The sequence below is a fragment of the Pelodiscus sinensis genome, chromosome 26, assembly GCF_052426305.1.
Source record: "Pelodiscus sinensis isolate ZL-2025 chromosome 26, ASM5242630v1, whole genome shotgun sequence".
NCBI classification, from domain to species: domain Eukaryota; kingdom Metazoa; phylum Chordata; order Testudines; family Trionychidae; genus Pelodiscus; species Pelodiscus sinensis.
Window position 1 is genome coordinate 8,708,253 of NC_143077.1, and position 23,679 is coordinate 8,731,931.

General features: G+C 50.3%; 1 protein-coding gene across 3 annotated transcripts in view; it reads right to left on the reverse strand.

Annotated features, from left to right (window-relative positions):
- Positions 1 to 23,679, reverse strand: part of COL8A2 (collagen type VIII alpha 2 chain) — a 194,474-nt gene that overhangs the window by 60,383 nt on the left and 110,412 nt on the right. The window contains exon 1 of one of the 3 annotated variants that reach the window (XM_089773416.1): positions 3,072 to 3,268. The exons of the other annotated variants lie outside the window; for them this stretch is intronic. The gene's annotated coding sequence lies outside the window, so the exon portion shown is untranslated. Of the gene's footprint in view, positions 1 to 3,071; positions 3,269 to 23,679 lie in introns of those variants that run through there. 3 annotated transcript variants of the gene reach the window in all.

Sequence of the window (23,679 nt, forward strand, 5' to 3'; positions counted from 1 at the left end):
GCACTCAGGTTAGCAATGGGTACCACACACGTTGAGTTCAGCTACACACAATCTCTTGAAAACAAATTTTGAGATGTGACACCCCTGCAGCATAACCTTTACTCTGCCCCGCGCAGCGGGCAACGACCCCTGGGAATGGTTCACAGATGAAAGCACCATAATGCACTGTAGCTAGGACCCAGGACACAGAAACAGCAATGTTCCTTTGAGGCCATGTCAGAGATCACTTTCACAACGTACTCCCGGGGGTAGGGCAGTGCTCTCAGCCCCATATTGCAGATGGGAAACTGAGATGCAAGAGTTTAAGTAACTAGTCCAAGGTCACTCAGAAAATCTGTGGCAGAGCTGGGATTTGAAGCCAGGTCTGCAGCTAGTATCCACACCACTGTACAGGCCTTTTGGTCTCCTATCTCTAGGCCACGTTCCCACATACTCTTAGAATCGGCAGCACCTGAGGGTATGAGGAAGGGTGGATTTCATTTCTCTCGTAGCCTTCAGACACGGTGCAGTCAGCAGCAGCAGACATACTGTATGTTGGCTCTGAGCAATACCATTAGAGGCCAGTTTCCATTCCTGCATGCCACCAGGCCGGGCTAGGCAAGGGCTTGCTTTCTGGGCCATGTCTTTCCATCTCAGGAGGTCATCCGGGGAAATGGTGCCAGCAGCGTATGTGCATCAAAGCTACTTCTACAAATGTAGCTGGCTCGCGATCTGATGTCAGGCTGGCTAAGTGCTCAGCCTTGGAGACACCCACACTCAGACCCATTTAAGTTTATAAAACCTCAGGGAGGGAGAAAGCTCCACAAACCGCTTCTCAGACCATGAACCTTGGCAGCTGCGGATCACGTCCCACGTCTAAAATAAATCTGCTTAAATGGGGTGTGAAAAACAAGCCATCGCTCACACATGACAAATGCCCGTGCTGTACTTTCCAGCCCCTTCCACTCCAGGGGGTCAAATCCAGGCCTGGGGGATGCCTGCAGAAGTCCAAGTCTAGACCCATTATCTCCATTCTTTTTGTCTGAGGAAAGGCACAGGGAATAGTGACTTTTTATTAGGTCCAGATGGGAGAAAAATAATGGATCTTATCTTGCAACCCTTATTCACATGAATAAGCACTACAGAACCAGGGCCAGGGGCCTTGGCAACAGATTATTCTGAGGGACCCACTCTCTACAGACCCAAATCTGTGTTTGCATTACAGGCTAATCCCCTGTTGCATTGCTAGCTGAGTCTGGGATTTCTGAAGGAGTTATAGACCTACAATCAGTGGGAGTTAACTGGATGCATAATTCTTGACCTCCTTTGAACCTCTGTCCCCTATGGAGAGAGATTTGACCAGGGTCTATCGGTGCCCCCTGCGGTTTGGGGAAAAACCTCTAGAATTATTTTTTAAGTGTCAGGTTTTGCAAAGGAAGTTTGATTTCTTTAAACACCCCCATATGTCAAAGGAAATTCACGCGCCATGACAACTTGCGTATGTTTAGCTAAATAGCAGTGGAAACAAAGTTCCCTGTTTGCAGGTCATGCTGGCCTCACTTTTTGCGACTGCTAGGAGACTAGAAACCCAAAAGAGCTAAAAGCCAACCATCCTGAGCTCTGTCCAGAAGCTGCTGTTTTTATTTTGGTTCTGAACGAGGAAAAGCAAGTTCTCACTTGCTAACTGATTTCTGGTTAAAATAAATACACTCCTGTCTCTTTCCTCCCCTCCTCCTCATCCCAAATTGACTTTCTGCCCCAATAAATAGCCCGTGAAGAGTACAAAACCAGAGCCTTGGTAGCTGGTCTGACTTTCACAGATTCTCAGCTGGCTAACAAAGCAATGGGCTAAAATGCCAGCGACGAGCGAGGAAGGTTTCTGAGAACTAAGACTTAGAAAAATAACTAAGGTCAAAGTTCCTGGCTTCCTAGGTAGCCTCCAGTCCCAGGAACAATGATGCTGTAAGTGGAGATTTAAGAGAGCAGGAGCTTCAAGCCAATATGACTTTACACAGGCTTCCTTGTCCAAGAGCTGTAAAGGATCACAGCCCAGACCTTGAAGGAAAACAATACAGGTCCCCAGGCAGGGATAAATAACATGGCAGACGAATGGAGCTCTTGAATTTGTCAGGTCCAGAGTCCCTGCCATGGCCCATTCAGGCTGGGAGAATCTGACTGCGCTGATGGATTTGTTTAAAATGGAGATAACGCGTTTCATCCATACACAGTAAAGAGCAGGACAATAAAGAGAAGCAGGATTTTACTGTTGATCCTACCTGGCCTTGGCAGAACGGGGAAAATATCCTATCAGGTCAAACCACATTTCTCGTTAATAGCCGGACACCCAGTCTGTGTTTATAGGGGAGAAGAAACCCACAAGAGCTACCCGTCAAAGCAGGGAGTGACAGACAATGAAAGCCCCGTCTGTGCAGGCAAGGAAAGGTTTCTTTAGAAAAAGGCAGCTAGCTCTTTTCCCTCTCTGCTACTGGGGGCCTCTTATGTGCTGATTTTTATCCTCCTTGCAAAATTAAAACCACCACGGACTGTGAATTAAGAAATCATGCTCCGACTACCTTCAGGTAACCCCCCCCCCCCGAATTCTGAGCCGGCTGCAGTTTTGGGAGACTCAGTGAAAGATTAGACAGCAGCCCGTCCTGTGATTTATTCCAGGAAGCCTCTCCCATAACTTGCTCCGAACCACCTTAACCGCTCCATCGACATGCCATTTCCTGGCAGTATTTTTTTGCAACTGGGTTCCTACCAGGAAAAGCAAAAGTGCCTCTCCGTCGGCTCAGCCCCTGAAGCAGCCAGAGGGATGGTACATCAGCCCGCAGGATGAGCCATTCAGAGTTTTTGCACCGTCCTGCCCTTAGCCTGCGACTCGTCACAAGGGTTAAAGACGCGCGCGCTCACTGGGCTTTAAGAGTGTCTAAGCTTGCGGCTGAGTCAATTTTTCTGAATTCTAGATGGGGGATGGGGGGGGAACCTGCCCGGAATGGAGCTTTCCTTGGGAAAGAAGATGCAAGCCTTTTCCCACTGGGCCCCCCGGAGGAGTGAGAAGTACCGAGAAGCAGGGTTCGTCTTTCACTCACCGACGGGATCCTGGAGCTGCCGTCTCCTGAGCCCAGCCTTTCCCCCTACTCGCCGGAGCAGGACTTCACCGCACACTGAATACTTTGATTGTCCTTTGCCAAGCAGTGACGTCGACTCCCTTGCATGTTTTCTCTAAACACTGGCATGCTCTGCTCCGGGACAAAGTGCTTGGTTTTAGCTGGTGGGAAGGGTTCTGGATGGGGCTGGGAAAGGGCAGTGGAGGGGGGGGGTGAACTTTGATTTCTTCTTAGGAAAGCTGTGAACTACTAAGCAGTGCCCCACGCAGGGTTGTGTGGCTGATGCCAATTTGAGCTACACACCTGTCCAGAGGGGGGAACGCGGCAGGTACGGCTCATGCAAAGGAAGTTTCTCCTCCATGGAAAGTCTTGCGTGGCAGTGTGTCCTAGTGGCTAGAACACTGCACAAGGATGCAAGAAACCTGGGCTCTGTTCCTGGCTATTTGGACAAGTCACTGCTCCCTACTCGGTGCCTCAGTTTCCCCATCTGAGGTAGCAATGCTGACCTCCTCTGGAAAGTCTGATGAGTACTACTGACAAAAAGTGCCTTGGTTCTCTTCCTGGCACCACTGCTGGGTGACTTTGGACAAGTCATTGCGCCTGCTCTGTGCCTCAGTTTCCCCATCTGGAGCTAACAATGCTGACCTCCTCTGGGAAGGACATTGAGCACTACGGACAAAACATGCCTGGGCTCTGTTCCTGGTGCCACTACTGAGTGACTTTGGACAAGTCACTGCCCCCACTCTGTGCCTCGGTTTCCCCATCTGGGGATAACAATGCTGACTTTTTCTGGGAAGCACGTTGATCACTACTGACAAAACGTGCTGGGTGACAGTGAGGTAGGGTTATTTCCTCACTTCTACTGCTGTATATATGGCACCTTTGCTAAGTCAATTGTTCTGTCTGGTGGATCATCCGCTGCTCCAATGGACACTCTGACTGTGTCTAGACTGGCCAGTTTTTCCGGAAAATCAGCCGCTTTTCTGGAAAAACTTGCCAGCTGTCTACACTGGCCGCTTGAATTTCCGCAAAAGCACTGACTTCCTACTGTAAGAAATCAGTGCTTTTTGTGGAAATACTATGCTGCTCCCGTTCGGGCAAAAGTCCCTTTTGCGCAAAACTTTTGCGCAAAAGGGCCAGTGTAGACAGCTGAGATTTGTTTTGTGCAAAAAAGCCCCGATCACGAAAATGGCGATCAGGGCTTTGTTGTGCAAAAGCGCATCTAGATTGCGGAAAAGCGTCCGTGCCAATCTAGATGCTCTTTTCCGCAAATGCTTTTAATGGAAAACTTTTACGTTAAAAGCATTTCCGGAAAATCATGCCAGTCTAGACGTAGCCTCTGGGTTTGGCTCATGATTTTAGACATGTCAGTTGTAAAAAGGACTCCAGAGGCATGTTCAGGCCAGAATCCCCAGAATCGAAATAAAACATAAAAGGGCTGGACAGCAGACCCCCATAAGCAGGGCATTACACCAGTAGCCCCGCATAAGCCGTGTAAAGAACTGCTCATTGGGGTGGAAAAGGGATTCATAATTCTTGATGCAAAGTACTGGTTCTTCTAGCTCATTGCTCTTTCTTGCCATGATCATCTAACACCGACAGGCAAATCCGAACCTGGGAACCTAGGGAGCTTAGAACATGAGCCTCTAGGGCAGTATTTCTCAAGTAGTGGTATAAGCACCCTTAGGGGTACTCGAGAGAAGTTGGGGGGGGGGGGGTACGTCAACACCACTGAGGGTATGTCTAGACTACATGCCTCTGCCGACTGAGGCATGTAAATTAGACATACCGACATAGTCAATGAAGTGGGGATTTAAATATCCCCGCTTCATTAGAATAAAAATGGCCGCCACGTTATGCCGGCTCAGCTGTTTGTTGGCACGAAGCGGCAGTCAAGATGGGAATCGGTCGGCAAGGAAAGCCTTTGCCGATCGATCCTGTAAATTTCGGTGCACCAGGCATAAGGGATCGGTCAGCAAAGGCTGTCCTTGCCGACCGATTCCTGTCTTGACTGCCACTTCATGCCGACAAACAGTTGAGCCGGCACAACGTGGCAGCCATTTTTATTCTAATGAAGCGGGGGATATTTAAATCCCCGCTTCATTGACTATGTCAGTACATCTAATTTACATGCCTCGGTTGGCAGAGGCATGTAGTCTAGACATACTCAAAATAAAAATTCAGTTTTCTCCAAATTTCAAAGTTTTACAGCGTTTTATTATTTTTGTATTTTTTACACCCACAAATTTCATTGCCCGCCCGGCTACTACGAGTAAGTTGTTTAAACAAATGTGTTGCAACTGTAGAAAATTTTTGTGAGTGTCTGAAAACTGTAGGTGCTGTGGGTACTTATAATTTTTTTTTTTGAAAAAGGGGTACTTTCTAAAAAAAGATTGAGAAACACTGCTCTAGCGCATGAGCTAGAAGCTAGCCAGCTCTCAGCTACAGCTGTAGCACAGACTCATTGTTCTCTCTGTAAGTGGTCTCGGTGCCAGTAGGTAGAACCGTGCCCCACACCCAGCAGGTGTGTGGGGTACCATTGCTCTTGATTCTAACGACCTCTCAAGGGGACCATTCCTAGGAGGTGGATGAAACCAAGAGGAATTCTTCCTGCTCCAAGCTACTAAGGACTACCCAGCGGCTCTAGCAGGGCGCAGTGATTCAGCCAACCTCAAAATCTATCTGCTTCGACGCCAGCTCTTGGCCCACCGCCGCCATCCCAGCGCTCGGCTGGTGCCGCATGAGTGGCAAGGGCTGGGTCTCAGCCGGGCTGCTCTTTACTATTGGTGGGAGAACCAACAAATAAGTAACGAGCAGTCCCAGTCCACAGGGTTCCCGTGAGGCTCCCAAGCAGAAACAGCTGCTGGAGTTGTGAGTGGCTTTTCCTGCTGAGTTCAACGGCAGGGGAGGCTGCGGAGTGTGAGCTCCGGTGACCTTGCCTGGGACGGGGGGAGGCATGCCATGGAAATGACTGTGTGTGGGGCACAAAGGGGGCTTCCTCTGTAGGAGCCAGGCAGGATTGCATGACCTGAGCCAGCCAAGGGGGCACAGAAACGGGCTCTCTCTCCGCCTGGCTGCAGAGGAGACACCAGAAAGGATCAAAGCCGGCATTCCTCTGTGCACAAAGGCTTCTCCACCACTGGAGGGCTTCCCAGCCTCTCTCAAGCATCTGCTAGTCCAGAGAGGCATCTTTCCAATGTGCTGGTGTCCTCTGCACAAATAACCTGGGCGATGCCTTCACTGACTCCTCCTCTATGCATTAGATAAATGATTCGTTGCATTACATTTCCCGGGCTCTCCAAGCGAGAGAGCCCAAGTCTTGCCTGGGGAAGCGAGTTAGCGCTTTGGTCCGAGGATGCCCAGGGGAGAGCGGGGTGGCACTGGGCACCTGAGCGTTGTGCCAGGCTTTGAAGAGGGAACCCTCCCTGCCCCTTGCAGCAAAAGCCCCACTGAATTTAATAGGAGATTTTCTATAGGGCTTTTACATGTCGGGGACCATCCTACAGACTTTCACAGAGACGCCCACCGGACGCTGTAACACCCGTGCAGGCGCTACATAAAACCTCAGTTTGTCTGGGGATTTCTATAGTCCTCTGCCCATCCCTGCCCTGAATTTCTAGATCAGAGCACTGGGCAACCTAGGCAAGTGAGTGGGCCCGGGAATGGCCCTTCTTCATCTCAGTGGGCCACAAGATTGTGGTGAGCAAGACGCTCTCCTGGGACAGGGCAGTTTTGTGAATGGCCAGGCCCACTGACAGGAGGGGCTAAGAAGGCCGTTGCCCCTGGCCTGGCGATTCAAAGTGTCACAAACTGGAGGGTTTGGCTTTTCCATGGGCAGCCGGCAGGGGAGCATGTGTGTGAGTAGGAAGGAGAGGAGAAAGCAGGTGAGCTCCCTGGAACCCTGAAGGCTTGTAACAAGTCAAATACAGATTGGGTCTCCCTGGTCCGGCACCCTTGGGACCTGAGCTGTCCTGAACTAGGGAGTTTGCCGGATCAGGGGAGCTCAGGCCTGGGGCTTTCCTAGAAATCACCTTTCAACCGCGCCTCTGGCTAGCTGGCTGGGCTCCAATATGGGTCCACAGTCCTGCTCCGGCCAAGGGCTCCCTTCTCCCAGCAGCCGGCTTCCTGCGGCCGGCGCAGATCAGCTCCCTGCTGGCAACCTCTGTGGCTGGGGCTCTGTCCAGGGCAGCGAAACATTCCAAAAGTGAAGCCAGCACCCCGGACTGGAGGAGGGAAGCTGGAAGTCTCTTGGGGTGGGGCAGTGTGGTGGTGGGTGAGGGGGGGCCACCACACTGCCCCACCCCAAGAGACTTCCAGCTTCCCTCCTCCAGTCTGGGGTACTGGCTTCACTTCACAGCGCAGCATCTGTGCCTAACATGGTTTCCATGCGGATGAATGAGCAGCCCGCGCACAGCCCGCATAATGGTGACTGCAGGTCAACAGCCTTTCATGGTAACAACTCCATGAATAAACAATCGGCGTGTTCTGCACCATTATCCCCAACAGCGTGGGCTGCATTTTAAAGCGACACCCGCTTAAGCGTCTGTGCTCCTGCCTTTTCGGAGGGGCCAATTCAGAGTCAGCCAAGCGGGGGAAAAAGGGGCTTTGCCTGACATGGACAGAATCCTCCCCTCCCACCGCCAGGGCCACCTGGCCCTTGCCACTGTTATGATAAAACAGGTTTTAATGGGGCTGGTTTCCTCTTTCACCAGGGAAGCTCTGATCAGTCAAGGGGGGAAATGGAGGGTTGGAAACGCTTCCCTACACTCCCAAAGGAAGTGGCTTTGGGACCTGCTACATGCAATGCTACAGATTAAGAGCTGGTCTGGGAGTGGACAAGCTGTCCCTTTGTAGCCAGAGGTAGCTGGGAGACATGTGGGGCTCCCCCCTCCTCAGATATTTAGGCTGCCTCTGGCATCAGGATGAAAGCCATCGCTGTTAGGTCTCAACCCACTCAGACTGAAAGTAACAAAGATGGGAAATTGACGGGCAGCTCAGCAGATGGTGGAGGAGCCAGTAAACAACATGGGAGCCATTCGATAAGTCTCTATCCTGTTTGCAACATCAGCCTGTGCACAATCCAGCAATTTGCGGTCATGAAAAAGGGGACGGATGATGGCAGTGTTACTGGGTGCTGCGACACAGTCAGCTGCTGTGTTTCTCCCCAGAGGTGGCTGCCCTTCGGCGTACCACCCTCCGTGCTGAGGCGTGAAGGTCAGAACTTTGCGACCAACAGATTCCAGCAGCTACTTCAAAAGACCCAACGCCCTGTCCAAACAGGCCTAAAGGCTGCCCCTTGCGCATTTCTATTATTCATCCTAGGGAGGTATTTTAAGTAACTTGCTGTTCTCCCTAGGGCTCTTTACATGGGTGCTGGGTGAATGCTGAGCTGGGGAAGGCAAACCCCAGTCATACCCCTTCTGCTTCAGGTCCTGCCTCTTCCACAACCTCCTCCCGTGAAGCCAAGCATGCTCCAACCCAGGTTACTGTTCCCAGGCTCCTGAACATCCTGAGACCCCTTAGGCTTTGTCTACACTGCAGGGTTTTTGCGCAAGAAGCTTTTTGCGGAAGAGATCTTCCACAAAAACTTCTTGCGCAAAAGTGCATCCACACCTCAAAAGCGCATCGCAAAAGCAATGTGCTTTTGCACAAGAGAGTGTCCACACTGCATGGACGCTCTTGCGCAAGAAAGTTCTGATTGCCATTCATCTGTGCTTTTTGTGATAGGCTCTCTTTGCGCAAGAAACCCTGTTGAGCATCCACACACACCTTTTTGCACCTGTTGCACAAAAAGGAGTTATTCCTTGTAGAAAGAGGTTTACCTACACTGCAAAAAGCCCTCTGTTCTGCCGTTCTACTGTAAATTTTCTTGTGCAAAAATGCGCATAAGGTGTGGACACTCCGTTTTTTGTGCAAAAACCCTGTAGTGTAGACATAGCCTCTATGCCTCTATCCAGTGGGTGGCGTGGCCCCACACTTCCTAACTGGCCAGGGAGCTGGGCAGCCACTCCACAGCCCCAATCCTCCTGAGTGGTGGCAATGTGGGCAGTTTTGGGAAGGCAATGCCTTCCCTTGCCTGCATTACCCACTGCCCATGACCTTTTATCTCCAAGGTTGATGCTGCTACAACAGGCTTTTCATGGGGTTGTCCTGGGGGCTATTAGTTTGTCCTGTGACCACTGAGCCATGGCATGCACCGATCCATTCACTGATCCATTGACTGGTCCACTGACTGCAAGGATCCATTCACTGATCCATTGACTGGTCCATTGACTGCAAGGATCCATTCACTGATCCATTCATTGATCCATTCACTGCAAGGATCCATTCACTGATCCATTCACTGGTCCATTGACTGCAAGGACCCATTCACTGATCCATTGACTGTACTGATTCATTGATCCGGTCTCAGGTGGGACAAGAGGTGACCATGGGCAAGTGAAGCTGCTTCTATTTTCCCTTTGTTCCACTCTCAACCAGTGCCCGGATAAACCAGCACTAGCCCTGCTGAGAGTGACCCCAAACCTACACCTTCCTGACTCACTGGGGTGCAGTTTTCCTGATCTTGGAGTGGGGTTCCAGCTTCTTTCACACCCCTTTACCAGATTTGCACCCGTGTAGGCAAAAGGAGAGTCAGACCCTGGGGAGGGTTTTACATCTATGGGAAAGTGTCAATTTTGGATCCACTTTTGTGACAGTCAGCACCGGCTCCATGGACGGTGGGTGTTGAAGCTAGGGGAGCTGGTGTGGCCCTGCCCACGCTCTGCCAGGAGTCCTGGTCTGTGGCCGACCTGCTGGTTTGGACTCCAGTACTAACCATTAGCTGTATCTGTATTTCAAAGGTTAGCTCCTAGAGTAACATCCACAGAGTAGCCAGCCAGCATGCCTGGAAAAGACTAGTCATGTTGATTGGCCTATCAAGAAACATTCAATGGACCATGAATCATGGGAGGCATGCACCTACACCAAATGGACTTTCCTGAAAACCTTCAATCTGCAGCGTGGGCCAGGGTGTCTGTCAAAAAAGGACTGAGTCATGCATGGGTGGGTGACTTGCACATGAGACAGATTCCATCTTGGGACATACTTTTACACAGCGAGATCAATGAGAATGCCATGGGCAAAGTTATCAAAAGTTATAAAAAGACTGGGACTTTTCAGCTTTGAAAAGAGGAGACTAAGGGGGAATATGATAGAGGTCTATAAAATCATGACTGGTGTGGAGAAAAGTTATTTACTTGTTCCCATAACATAAGAACTAGGGGTCACCAAATAAAATTAATAAGTAGCAGGTTTAAAACAAACAAAAGGAAGTACTTCTTCCCGCAATGCACATTCAACCTGTGGAACTCCTTGCCAGAGGATGTTGTGAAGGCCAGGATTTTAACAGTGTTCAAAAAAGAGCTAAATAAATTCACGGAGGATCGGGCCATCAAATGGCTATTAGCCAGGAAGGGTAGGAATGGTGTCCCTAGCCTCTGTTTTTCAGCGGCTGGGAATGGGTGATGGGAGGAATCCTGTGATGATTCCCTGTTCTGTTCACTCTCTCTGAGGGCACCTGGCATTGGCCACTGTTGGAAGACAGGACACTGGGCTAGATGGACTTTTGGTCTGACCCACTATGGCCAATCTTATGTCCCCAGAAATCTCCTGTATTACACCCAGCACGCCAGGGCTGGGGTGATCGGGCAGTCCAGGGCTGGCAGATACGGGGTACAAGGAGGCCCTCTGGGCTCCAGCGGAGGAAAGGGGTTGGGACGGGCGGGGCCTTGAGCAGAAAGGGTGGGGTGGGGAGAGGCCAGCCTGCCCACGCCCATGGTTCACCCACTGCTGGACTACGTGGAGTGAGGCGCGGCAGGGGCAGGGCTGAGTGCAAAGCAGGAGCAAGGATGAAACAAGCACAGGACTCCACCACTGCTGGGCTCGTGAGCCAGTCGACTGACGCCTCCAGTCAGTCAGGCGGGCGGCTGCAGGCTGTGGTGCTCTGATGCTCTTTAGAGAAGCCCCTTGTGCCTGACGCTGTGCACACACACGGTAAGACAGCCCCAGCCCCAGCTGATCTAACTCATGGGTTCCCAAACTGGGGGGCGTACCCCCCTGGGGGAGTGTGAAAAAATTCCGGGGGGGAGGCCCAAGGTGACCCAGCCCCCCCATTAAGTTTTGCTGCCCCTGTCAGTTGCTTTTTTTTTTTTTTTGCTCAACAAGTTTTGCTATTGGGGGGGGGGGCATTTTTCTCTTCTCAAAAATCAAAAAGGGGGCGTGATGCCAAAAATTTTGGGAACCGCTGATCTAACTAGACCAGACTGAGGAGGCTCAGGGCTCGGGAGAGGCTCCAGGTCTCATGAATCCCACACCAGGATCCTAGCCTCTCGCTTAGGCCACCCTGCAGCTCAGCTATCAAACACTTGGTCCAGAGGGTCCTAGCGCCGCGTCGTTTGGGGCCCCAGAGCTCCCAGCGACGGAACTGGGGAGCCCGCCGCCAGGGCAACCTGCTGTGTCAGCCCCCCTCAGCACTCAGTGTGCCAGGGCAGAACACCACCCACGTCTATCCTCCCACCTCGGGAGGCATTGCAGAGCGGCCCTCTCTTCTTCCACCAGCCCTGAGCCGGGCCCAGAAACAAAACGCTAGACCCTGGAACGGGCTGGTGTTAAATCACCGTTTCACGAAGCAGCGTGGCTTTGACACAGGGAAAGCAGCCGGCGAAGCTCTGGGAAGATCCGGTTTCCTCTCGATTCCACTGGAAATGAGGGTAAACTCCGCACCCAGCTAATGGGACCCCGCGGAAGGTGCCAACGTTCCCAAGCTTTTCCACCACTCCCGGCATCTATCCCCCTGCAGCACGGCACAGACGCTTTCCAAGAGGGAGCCTTCCTGCTCCCCCCGGCTCTGCTTGCAGAAATGCGGTTAAGCCCGTCGATTAGCCGTTGGCACCATCTTCACCGACTTTGGTCTGCAAAACTGCACGCGACCATTTATTAAACCCAGAGCCAGAGCCGGGGTGGGGGAGCGGGGAAGAGGAGTCAAAAATAATCCATCTGGTTTGGCTCAGCTGTGGTTTCCCTGTATTCCGAATGCAAAATCAAGTCAACCTGTGTCATGCGTCCCACACCAGGCCTGGGATAGACGATCCGTAAATCAAAGTAGTTTGACACGAGCACATCTCCTAAGCATGTTAGCCTAATTAACTCCTCTGTAGCACCCACCTCCCTTCATGGAAAGGGAGAGTATTGGGGGCAGTGTTCCCTATAAGCTGGGCGCTCATGCGGCCGCTCAGAGGAAATTCAAATGCCACCTCGCTGATTAGCAAAGCGCCCAAGGTTAGGTTTTTTTGTGCGTCTAGTGGTGGTGCACATTAACACATGCCTCGGTGCACATAAAATTTATTCTACACGTGTGTGGGAACAATTAGCAGGAACACTGGTTGGGGGACTACCCAACATGTGATACTGTGGGATATGTGTATGATGAGAGCAGCAGCGAGGCCATGGAAAAGGATGAGAGAAAGACTGACTGCAAAGGGGGGAGAGGGAAGAGCTTCTGGGTTTTTTTGCTAGTTTATGATGGAGAAAGACGGGGCCGACGCCATCACACAGCATTAAAAGTCACGTCCAGCAGGCCCACTGCTGGGCTAGTTTGCCAGAGAGGTTTCAGGGCATGGCCGGAGGTTCACTTGTGTATCCTCTGCTGCCCCAAGCTGTCAGTGACATCAGTTTGGCATCAGGGCAGCGAAACACAACACAGGCGCTTTAGTGCATCGCTAATGACTGCGTGGCCTTGGACTGGGAGAGCTCAGATGTGGGTTCTGATGCTGCCACTAACTTACTGGGAGAGCTTGGGCAAGTCACTTGAACCTCCCCCTGCCTCGGTTTCCCCTTCCACTCTTTGTCGGCCTTGCTTTAGTTTGAAAGTTTTTCAGGGCAGGGACGGTGTCTCACGATGTGTCGATCCAGCCCCTAGTACAACAGGTCCCTGTTCCCAGTCTTGGCCTCTCCGTAGTCCCAACAAACACACGATATGTAGGTGTAGAGCCCAAGGAAAGCTGCAGTTTGCACGCGTCGCCTTGTGCCTGCTGGAAACCAATAGGAACTGCAATTTCCTTGTCTGCATTTGGGGCTCACACCATTTGCTGGCCCTGACTGCTGGAGCTGCGGTATACAGACAGGCTTTGAATCCAGGACTTCATTTGTAAAGAAAGAGGCACAGGGCTGTGAATGGCCAAGCCCAGAAGTGCCAGGGTTCAGCCCTAGCACAGATGAAGTCCTTCCTGAGTCTCCCTGGCAGGTTTTCTCCCTAGCAGCAGGACTTCCGAGACTTCACACTTTCTCAGAACTTCGGATCTATATTGCAGGAGCTATCACCACCCTTCCACCTGCACCAGTTCACCCCCCACAGTAAGGGTATGTCTACACTACCCCACTAGTTTGAACTAGGGTGGTTAACGTAGTCATACGAACTTGCAAATGAAGCCCGGGATTTGAATTTCCCGGGCTTCATTTGCATATTGCCGGGCGCCGCCATTTTTAAATGTCCGCTAGTGCGGACTCCGTGCCCGCGGCTACACACGGCACGGACTAGGTAGTTCGGACTAGGTTTCCTATTCCAAACTACCTGTACGCCTTGTGGAATGAGGTGTACAGATAGTTTGGAATAGGAAGCCTAGTCCGAACTACCTAGTTCGTGCCGCGTGTAGCCGCGGGCACGGAGTCTGCACTAGCGGACATTTAAAAATGGCGGCGCCCAGCAACATGCAAACAGGCTGTGCAAACTGGCTTCGTAGATTTCAGGGACGTCGGTGCACTCCCGGTTCCTCCACACCGAGAAATATCAATCTCTGCCTGTGAAAAACAGCCTCGTACTGTCTGGCACTGACTGTTCTAACGGCTGGCACAGGGCATGCTGCTGAAACAGATCCCCCTGCAGAGGGATCCAGTTTAAAGCAGACACAGGCACAAAAGTTTCCGTCTCTAACGACATATCTATACTTGCCAAAGAAAGCAAAAAAAAGTCCCTTTTTTGGTGCAAAAACCGCGGCCGCGTCTACACTTGCCAATGACTTTTTTCAGTGAAACTTCCGAGTTTCACCACAAAACGAAAACCACCCCCACGAGAGGCGTGCAGCTCTTAGCAGTGATGCTTTTGTGGTGATCTGCAAGTGAATTAATAGGGAGCAGGTTTAAAACAAACAAAAGGAAGTTTTTCCTCATGCAGCGCACGGTCAACCTGTGGAACTCCTTGCCGGAGGATGTTGTGAAGGCCAGGAGTTTAACAGGACCAAAAAAAGAACTAAATACATTCATGGAGGTTAGGTCTAACAATACTTATTAGCCAGGATTGGTAGGAATGGTGTCTCTAGCTTGTTTGTCAGTCTGGAAATGGATGACAGGGGAGGGATCACTTGATGATTCCCTGTTCTGTTCACTCCCTCTGGGGTATCTGGCATTGCCCTCTGTTGGAAGACAGGATACTGGGCTAGATGAACCTTTGGTCTGACCCAGTATGACCATTCTTATGATCTTATGAAGACACACTCTTGCTGTTTTAGAGAGTGTAGCCTCCAGCGGACATCCCCCAAGTCTAGGTGAGCAGTCTAGCCAGTACCTCTGTTTCTCTGATGCCAGGTAAACATATATCCACCCTCTCCCCATGGAAAGCCCCTTTGAAACTCCCCTTCCTATTTTCTTGTCAAGTGCTCACTTATCATGTGACCAGGTGACAATGCCTGCTCCATGGAGCAGATGATCCCCTGCTTGTAGCAACGCTGAGCAACTGGAGCTGATCAGAGGGGGCCGGGTAAAGATTCAGGATGCTCATGATCAGCCCTCCGCTGCCCCCCAATGGAGAAAGCTGCCCTGAGGGATAGCTGCTCTTGTCAGTGAGCAAAGTGCTGCCAGTGTGAAGGCTCCCTGATGCCTGCGGGACACAACACAAACAAGCACCTTTCTTTCACCAACTTCCTATCACCACTGAAAGTGGCAGAGAGAAAACTTTGCAAGCGCAAACGTAGCCTCGCTGTGACTCATCTGAGTGTGTATGGGGAGGCAAGCTGGGTGTCCAGATTCCGCCCTCGACATTTTCCCGTTGATCTGATTGTTTTGTAACCAAGAGAATCTAAACGGTTGTTTAAAGATGACAAAACCCACTCTAGGCTGGATTACCGAGGGTGGGGGTTATCTGTGCTTCCTGCACACAGCTCTGCCAGTGCCTCTCTGTCCTCACCTGCAGTTCTCACAGTTTCACCAGTGGGGGCTCCTAACCAACAGCTCTGCTAAGCCACCTCAGTCCTGGCCCATAGCCCCCCAACTATTCCAAGTTTGTGTTCCCCTCCCCCCACAGTCCATGTCTCTCTATCCCAGCACACAGACCCCTGCTCTTCCAGTCATGGGCTCCCTCCCACTGCTGCTCTGCTGGTGCGCCTCAGTTCTGACCGCAGGTCTCCTGCTATCTCAGTCCTGGGTTGCTTTTGAAGGAAGACTCCCAATCATTCATGCTTAAATTTGACACTTTACGAATGGGACTTAACAAAGCTGCTAATTATCTCACTCATTACAAAGATAGCTTCCCCAATTATCACCTCTAATATCATTACCTCATAGACATTAACCTCCCCCCACCCCCATCCTCCCTCTGTTCTAAAATCTGATTTGTCTATTTTATGTGTGTTCACTTTTTTTTGTTTGTATCCCTTTGGTATATATGGTCATGCCAATTTTCTTCCACAATTTGATCTGAGGAATAGTGATAGAAATGTAGCCGGGTTAGTCTGGGGTAGCTGAAACAAAAAAAACAAACCATCTTGTTAGTCTTTAAAGTGCTACATAGTCCATTAGGTGATGAGCTTTCGTGGGCCAGACCCACTTCCTCAGATCAAATAGTGGAAGAAAATTGTCACAACCATATATACCAAAGGATACAATTAAAAAAATGAATACATATGAAAAGGACAAATCAAATTTCAGAACAGAAGGGGGATGGGGAGGGGGGAAGGTAAATGTCTGTGAGCTAATGATATTAGAGGTGATAATTGGGGAAGCGATCTTTGTAATGAGTGAGATAATTAGCATCTTTGTTAAGTCCCATTCGTCAAGTGTCAAATTTAAGCATGAATGATTGGGAGTGTGGTAAAGACTTTAGTAAGGCTTTCGATACAGTTTCACGTAACGGTCTCATTAACAAACTAGTAATAGAGATGCAGCCGTGTTAGTCTGGTCTTGCTGAAACAAAAGACAGGACTATGCAGCACTTTAAAGACGAACAAGATGGTTTATTGTTAGTCTTTAAAGTGCTGCATAGTCCTGTCTTTTGTATTAACAAACTAGGGAGATGCAGCCTAGACAGAGCTCTATGAAGGGGGTGCATAACTGGATAACCATTCCCAGAGAAGTTATCAACAGCTCACACTCATGCTGGAAGGGCATAAAGGGATTCTGCAGGGATAAGTTTTGGGCCTGTTTCTGTTCAATATCTTCATCAACGATTTAGATAATGGCCTAGAGAGTACACCACCTCGGGAGGCATTGCAAAGCAGCCCTCTCTTCTTCCGCCAGCCCCAAACCAGGCCCAGAAACAAAACACTAGACCCTGGAACAGGCTGGTGTTAAATCACCGTTTCACGAAGCAGTGCGGCTTTGACACAGGGAAAGCAGCCGGCGGAGCTCTGGGAAGATCCGGTTTCTTCTCAATTTCAATAGAAACGAGGGTAAACTCGACACCTGGCCAACGGGACCAAGTGGAAGGTGCCAGCGTTCCCAAGCTTTTTCACCACTCCCGGCTTCTATCCCCCCCGCAGCACAGCACAGACACTTTGAAAGAGGGAGTCTTCCTGCTCCCCCCGGCTCTGTTTACAGAAAATCGCCGAGAGGTCGCCGTATTAGTCTGTAACTTTAAAAACAACAAGTGGTCCTGTCGCGCCTTGGAGACGAACCAAACTGTCTAGAATCGTGGCCTTATTGTGGGCAAAAGTTACTTCATCCAATTCATCTGAAGAAGTGGGGTTTGCCCACAAAAGCTCATGATTCTGTGTATGTTGGTGTGTCTCTAAGGCTGTGTCTAGACTACATGCCTCTGTCGGCAGAGGCATGTAGATTAGGGTTGTAGGCAAAGGTAAATGAAGCCCCGATTTAAATGATCGCGGCTTCATTTACATTTACATGGCTGCCGCGCTGAGCCGACAAACAGCTGATCAGCTGTTTGTCGGCTCGCCGCTAGTCTGGACGTTCCCCCTGTCGACATCAAAGCCCTTTGTCGGCAGCCCCGTTATTCCTCGTGGGATGAGGTTTACCGGGGCTGCCGACAAAGGGCTTTGATGTCGATAGGGGGAACGTCCAGACTAGCGGCGAGCCGACAAACAGCTGATCAGCTGTTTGTCGACTCAGCGCGGCAGCCATGTAAATGTAAATGGAGCCGCGATCATTTAAATCGCGGCTTCATTTACCTTTGTCGGCAGAGGCATGTAGATTTGTTTGTTCAGCAGAGGCATGTAGTGTAGACGTACCCTAAGGTGCCACGCGCTGCTATGATAATGATAATGAATCATAATTAACGTCCCATTTTCATTTCTGAAAGCCCTTTGCAAGCATTAACTAGGGAACAGCGCTCTCTAAGGCACTGGGTCTAATAAAAGTTATTGCTTGATGTCACCTCGCCTTGCACTATTACTGCAAGGGCATGGCCATGACAAATCCCTGGAGAAATCCATGTTGAAATCTGGTGAGCAAGGGTGCTTGCCCAGTTCTGCCCCCATTGCACGAGGTGCCCTAACATCATTCGCTCTGTAGCTCTGTCCTTTCCCCTCCGCTCCACCGCTGCTGAATGGACGTGTCTGTGCCAGCTCCAGCCAAGGCTGTGAACAAGCCTGGGAGTGAAGAGAGGAATGAGGTGCCAAATTCCAGCTAGGCTTGGGGGAGCAGAGTTGGATGCACATCGCCATGGAGGCTGTGGATACACAACTGCTCAAGATAGTTAGGTGCACAGCAGACTGGGAAGAGCTTCAAAAGGGTCTCATGGGGCGGGGGGAGACAGACTTGCTGGGGTCCTGGGTAAGGGTGGGGGGGTCAGCTCTGTTCCTCTGGAAGGGATGGGGCCTCGGGCGAAAAGGGCGAGGCTGGGGACAGCCAGCTGTCAGTGCTGCCTGGAATACGCCACGCTGGCTCCCCCTCAGCCTGCCTTGAGAGCCGCCCGGAGCATGCTGCGTCATGCGGTGCAGTGGCTATTTAAAGGGCACAGGGTTCTGGCTGCCACTGCTGCCATGGTAACGGTGGTGGCAGCCATGAGCTCCACTCCCTTTTGAATCACTGCCCCCCCCCCACTAGTGCCCCTTCCCCACTCCCACCCCCACCTCGTCAGTGGGCTCGGGATCTGGCAAAACTAGGTGACTGGGCAACAACATGGCGGATGAAATTCAATGCTGATAAAAGCAAAGGAATCCAGATTGGAAAACATAATCCCAGCTCTACATGTGAAATGATGGGGACTAAATTAGCTATCACCACTCGAGAGAGGTCTTGGCGTCATTGCGGATGAGTCTCCAAAAACATCCACTCAATGCGCAACAGCAGCCAAAAACCAGAATGTCCGGACTCATTCAAACAGGGATAGAGAATATCTTATTGCCTCTATATAAATCCATGGTACGCCCACATCTTGGATATTGAGTGTAGATGTGGCCGCCTCATCTGCCTTGGCATTGGAAAAAGTTCAGAAAAGGGCAAAAAAAATTATTAGGGGTATGAAGCGATTGCCATATAAGGCGAGGTTAATAAGATTGGGACTTTTCAGTTTGGAAAAGAGACCACTAAGGAGGAGATATGATAGAAGTCTATAAAATCATGACTGGTATGGAAAAAGTGAATAAAGAAGCGTGATTTACTCATTTCCATAATACAAGAACTAGGAGTCACTAAATGAAATCAACAGGTAGCAAGTTAAAAACAAACCAAAGGAAGTATTCCTTCACACAACACACCGTTGACCTGTGGAACTCCTTGCCAGAGGATGTTGTGAAGGTCAAGACTATCACAGGGTTCAAAAAAGAGATAGATAAATTCATAGACAATAGATCCATTAATATTAGCCAGGACGGGTAGGAACAATGTCCCTTGTTTCTGTCTGTCAGAGGCTGGAAATGGATGACAGGGGAGAGATCACTTGAAGATTCCCTGTTCTGTTCATTCACTCTGGGGCACCTGGCACTGGCCACTGTCAGAAAACAGATACTGGGCTGGACGGAGCTTTGGTCTAACCTAGTCTGGCCGTTCTTATATTCTTCACATCAGACAAGTGGACTAGTTGGGCAAAGACTAGATACTCCACTGCCCGCGCTGCTGCTCTATACAATTCCCATAACAAGTGCCTCCTCTAACAGTCCCTGCCACAGAGCTATGAGCCCAATCCTCACCCGGGATAAGGGGGGAAATTTTGTGGGGCTTCACAGAAGCTATGCCAGTTTACACCAGCTGAGACTCTACACCTAGGACTCTCGTCCTTCTGCCCTCCGTACAGCAAAACAGTGAGCGTTTTGCTCCATTACGGAGTGCTGGATCTGACCTCTTATTGATTGGTTCCATGGCTGCAGTACCATTCGGAGACCATTCAGAGACCTGACCAGACCATGTTATTAAATAGGCAAGTGTCTATTCCCCTGCCAGGCCATAAACAGGCGCTTTAAAAACTCCTGGCATCATATTACAGCGTGAAAGTCAATCAATCTCACACTCAGGAGGGGGGGAGAGGGAGAGAGAAAGAGGCAAGAAATGTCACCTTGTTCTCCAAGGAAGACCAAGCTTTGGAGGCTTTACAGTCAACTCTGTGATCGTTTCTCTTGTAACAGACTAGATCTCTGCTCATTCAGTCCCCAAGCTCCTGGCACATGGGCAGCGCTTGGGCTGTTTCAGTCTGAAATGTTTCAGTTGCTGCTCCTTCTCCCTTTCTGCTTCGGGGACACGTCAGTGACCCAGGCATGGCCCTCATTTGGAAAAGGTATGACCGCTGCACTGCCTCGTACCCTCCCTCTCTCTGCACAACCTTGGGCTTGCTCAAAAAGCTGCTGTTGATTTAGGAGCCCTGTTATTTAAATATTAATCGTAGGTCTGGCAGGCAGGCCTGGCTCTCCCTCACTTCATTCCTAATTATTTTTTAAGTCAATACATTTGATCCACAGGGGCTGGGAGGTCACGCACATGGAAAACTTGTTTCAACAAATCAGTACAAATTCATTCCAGGAGGCGTGTGGGGAGATCTACCGGTGCTTAGGTAGGACTCAGCAAGCCGGCGGCACCGTCGCCAGCCAAAAAGCAATAGAGACGGTGTGTTAAGGGCTTTTCCTTCTCCAAAGGATCCCAACAGCCTTTACCAATGGCCGGAGCCAGGCCCCTTGGATCAGGACACAGCAGCAGATTGCTGATGGACTTCTCAATCGAGAGGGAGGTAAGATTCCATCCAGAGATTGGAGATTGGGGCTGGGAAGAAGTACCTAGCCGAGAGATGTGCAACATTTGGGGGCCTCCCCTAGCCATAAGGCCCCCTGCACTTCAACCGCTGGGCTAGAAATGAAATGGAAACCACACTGAGCCCTCACCCACACTGGGCGTTCGCGCTGGCTGCGGTGTCTTGTAGGGGAGCAGCTCCGGAATCACACCCAGTGACCCGGTGTGGGGATTAACAGTGCTCAGCTGTTCTAAGGAGAAGCCAGGCTCCTCCAACTCTTGAAACAGATCAACAAAGAGCAGGGGAGGAGCCCAAGACAAGAGTGGAGCAGGCGAGTGCAGCTTGCATCCCCTCAACAGGTCTGGACAGGGAGCAGACAGGCCTTTTGTTGGATGACAATAAGCCGTATCCTTTTCATACTATTATTTAGAGGCATGAAAGAAACTTCATTCCACAACAGGGGCTGAAGCACCCGCCCCTAACCACGTATTGTTAACTATTATCATCGGTATTGGCTGCACTAAACTCCCCCCCGCCCCAATTTTCTTTGCAATTCTCTAGCTGCTATCAAAGGCAGAGAATTCCTATCCCCCCACATCACCCTCCCGTTGCAATGCCACGAGCCGGCATCTGGCCCTTTCAAAAGACAGGCTGCCCAGTACGATGGCGCTGAGAGCGGTACGAGGATCTCTACAGAGCAAAGCAGAGTGGACGACCCAGCAGAATTACTCCAGCGTGTAACTCCTGCGTCAATTCCCCTGATCACCCTTCGGCGGTACTAACAGTAGGGTCTGCAAAATCACCTCAGCAATTTAGGCCCATGAGCCCCCACTGATTTTCAGAGGGGTTTGTGTGCCTAAGTCACCTCGGCAGAGGCCTGCTCTGGCCTAATTTTGAAGCCCTAGCACAAAAGGGTTGAGTCTTTTCCCGACCCGACCCCCGACACTTCATCAGTGCCCCCATAGCTGCATCCTGCCTGGGGGGTGGGCCTGCCCCACTCCTGCCAGCTGCTGTCCCCCACCACCTCCAGCATCAGGCATGTGCTGCACAGAACAGCCCTATGACGCCTCAGAAAATGAGTCGCTGCCGCTTGGACCCCCCAGGGGCAGAGAAGAGGCAAAGACCCGACCCAGCCCAGCCTGATCCTGTGAGGGGCAGATTGTTTTCAGATGGCAAGACTTGTGGTCAGGTCCTCGGACTCTGAAGCTGCCACCAGGAGTGTTAAAATATCAGGGATCAACACCAGTCATTAAAAAAAAAATAGCGTTCTCAGAGTGAAGGAAAACATGCAGCAACCGTCAGGCCTGATCCTGCCCCAGCAGCATCCTCTGGCCACTGGCCTCACTCTTGCATTATCTGGGGTTTGAGAATTGAATGTTTTAGCTGCTCATGATGCTGCAGCATGGCCAGCGGTAACTGATCCACACTATGGTCTTCCGAGACTGGCAGCTACCAGAAATGATTGTTGACACTGACGGAAGCCAGGCAGCCCCCCAGAGATGGGGCGATGCTGCAGCCACCTACAACATTTGCTGAGGTGAGGCTGGGAGAATAAGGGATGCTTGCAGCCAGATGAAGAGGGACATCATCTTTGAAAAATCACAGAAGTCAGGAGAGATTCCAGAAGACTGGAAAAGGGCAAATCTAGTGTCCATCTATACAAAGGGAAACAAGAACAACCCAGGGAACTACAGACCAGTCAGTTTAACTTCTGTGCCAGGGAAGATAATGGAGCAAGTAATTAAGGAATCCATCTGCAAACATCTGGAAGATAATAAGGTGATAGGTAACAGCCAGCATGGATTCGTAAAGAACAAATCATATCAAACCAACCTGATAGCTTTCTTTGAAAGGATCACAAGCCTTGTGAATAAGGGAGATGAGGTCCAAATGGTATACCTAGACTTTAGTAAGGTATTGGATACAATCTCGCATGACCTTCTTATTAATAAACTAAGGAAATGCAACCTCGATGGGGCTACTATAAGGTGGGTGCATAACTGGCTGGATAACCATTCTCAGAAAATAATTATTAACGGTTCATAGTCATGCTGGAAGGGCATAACAAGTGGAGTCCTGCATGGGTCTCTTTTGGGACCCGTTCTGTTCAATATCTTCATCAATGATTTAGATGATAGCATAGAGAGTACGATTATTGAATTTGCAGATGATACCAAGCTGAGAGGAGTTGCAAGTGCTTTGGAGGATAGGGTCATAATTAAAAATGATCTGGACAAACTAGAGAAATGGTCTGAGGTAAACAGGGTGAAGTTTAATCAGGACAAATGCAAAGTGCTCCACTTAGGAAGAAACAATCCGTTTCAAACATACAGAATGAGAAGTGATTATCTAGGAAGGAGTTCTGCCGAAAGGGATTTAGGGGTCACAGTGGATGACAAGTTAAACATGAGTTAACAGTGTGACACTGTTGCAAAAAAAGCCAACATGATTCTGGGATGTATTAACAGGAGTGTTGTGAGCAAGACACGAGAAGCCATTCTTCCGCTCTGCTCTGCGCTGACTAGGCCTCAATTGGAGTATTGTATCCAGTTCTGGGAGCCACATTTCTGGAAAGATGTGGAGAATTTGGAGAAGGTTCAGAGAAGAGCAACAAAAATGATGAAAGGTCTAGAAAACATGAGCTGTGAGGGAAGACTGAAAGAACTGGGCTTGTTTAGTTTAGAAAAGAGAAGACTGAGAGGGGACATAGCGGTTTTCAGGTATCTCAAAGGATATTACAGGGAGGAGGGAGAAAAATTGTTTTCCTTGGCCTCGGAGGACAGGGCAAGAAGCAATGGGCTTAAACTGCAGCAAGGGAGGTTTAGGTTGGACATTAGGAAAAAGTTCCTAACTGTCAAGGTGGTCACGTGCTGGAATAAATTGCCGAGGGAGATCTCTGGAGATATTTAAGAGCAGGTTAGACAGACATCTCTCAGGGATGAGCTAGCTGGTGCTTGGTCCTGCCGAGATGATCTCTCAAGGTCCCTTCCAGTTTTATGATTCTATAATTCTATGATCAGCCTCAACCCTGCACCATGCCGAGCTCTCTCGCCCCGATGCAACAAAGCGCTCAGGGACGAGCTCAGCCAGACTTTGATGTCAGTGCATCACCATTTACCATGGAAGCATGTGCTTTGCTGGATCCAGGCCATAGCATTGCAGGATCGA